This window comes from Centruroides sculpturatus, unplaced genomic scaffold, assembly GCF_000671375.1.
Source record: "Centruroides sculpturatus isolate CEXI.00-Female unplaced genomic scaffold, Cexi_2.0 scaffold897, whole genome shotgun sequence".
NCBI lineage: Eukaryota > Metazoa > Arthropoda > Arachnida > Scorpiones > Buthidae > Centruroides > Centruroides sculpturatus.
Window position 1 is genome coordinate 337,459 of NW_019385074.1, and position 1,965 is coordinate 339,423.

A 1,965-nucleotide genomic window follows, 5' to 3' on the forward strand; every position below is an offset into this window, starting at 1 on the left:
AATCTTTATAATCTGAATTTAAAAACATTGAACTTTTCTAGCCCATGTTAGAAAAGTTCAATGTTTTTTAATTCAGATTATAAAGAAATCTGTCAATTTTAGCATATACCTTGTACTATAATGAAACTTTAAAATACATTTTTTCCAGTGGATTTTGGACACTACATATTAGAGAGGTTGAGGCACACGTTTTAAACGTGTAAACATGTACGTGTGACGTTCGGCGCCGCTTTCCCGTAAGCCTAAAAGTTTGACAATGATGTTTGGATAGTCGGTGGAATCACGCTCGACATTCCAAACACCATCGTCAAACTTTTAGGCTTACGGGAAAGCGGCGCCGAACGTCACACGTACACGTTTACACGTTTAAAACGTGTGCCTCAGCCTCTCTATTATTGCTATTTCATAAAGGCAAAAGCGTTTCCTTCGATGTGTATAAACAAATTTGATCAATTAAGTTGGAATTCTTTCTTCTTCAACTTACATTTTCATTAATTTATCTTTACAGAAATTGTTTGATAACACAAATTACACGACACGTTCCTAATATTGAAAAGTTGACGTAAGTCGAGCAAAAATTATTGCATTTTATACTTTCATATACTATAAGAAAAATGGAAAACAATACTTTTTATTTTCTTGGAAACGATGCCACGCAAAACAACACAACGAATTATTATTTTAATAAAGATCTCAAAATGGCTCAAAATGTTCCTATAACAATTATAATAATAATGACCATGATCGCTATGGGATATCTATGGGAACTGATATTTCCTGGAATCAGGTATTACTCGTTATTATATTATCACATTCTTCTATTCGAATTAATATCTTATGTAAAATACTTTATATGCAAATAGATTTATACAGGAATTCGAAAACCCGTTGGTCCAGCCATTGAACTGTTTTGCCAGTTTATTATAATGCCATTAATTGGATTTCTTTATAATATTATATTTCAATTCGAATCGAGTTTAGCGGCTGGTTTGCTTATTATATCCTGTTGTCCCAGCGGTGCAATTTCCAATATGTTTACATATTATTTGGATGGTGATGTTTCCCTGAGGTACTGTATCACTGACTGATTGCCCCTGGAAGTCGGCTTCTTACATCAAATGTCCTCTCATCAAATTCCCTCTCATCAAATGTCACGGCACGCCACTGATAGGTTATTAAATTTGTAAGAATTTTCATACAATTTCTGAGTTAATTTATATAAACCACGCAATTAGTGATGTGCTTATCCACTTATTATTATAAATTATGATTTCAAATTCCATATTAAACCATAAATAAATCTCGATTTATTAAATATATTAAATATTTAAAAGTAAATTTAAATTTATTATAATTCTATACAATAGTAAATTGTAAAATTTATATTACAGTAGAGCGTCGTTTATCCGAAAGTCGGTTATCCGAAAGCATTCAGTCGGCAAATTTAAATTCTCGCTACTGCTGTTGCGCTGCAAACTTTGCGTATATCTTGGGCTACTACAATATTTTTTTTTGTTGGTGTGTGTGTTTTAGCTGACAGCACTGGCACTTTCGTGTGTTGTTTTTCTGAGGACTGTGTGGGGTGCTAAATCGAACGTTTTTGATACTAGATCATCTTCTAAAGTATATATTTTTTAGTTTTTATATTTTTCAATATATTTATTTTGTTTGTAAGAAATAAAGAAATAGGTTCTAATGACACAATAGCCACAATTGTTACTTTAAAAAGTATACGTTGGGCTTAACATCGACGAAAATTCAACGCGAAGCGACACGCAACGGAGAAAAATTTCAACGGGATAGGTTAATATATTTTTTTCGTACATAATCTGTTATCCGAACAACCTCAGTCCCCAAGTGATTCGGATAAACGACGCTCTACTGTATATATATAACATATTTACAGACACATAATAACTTAGAGGTAATTAGAGGATGATGAGTTAGAGGTTGACAAATAAAATA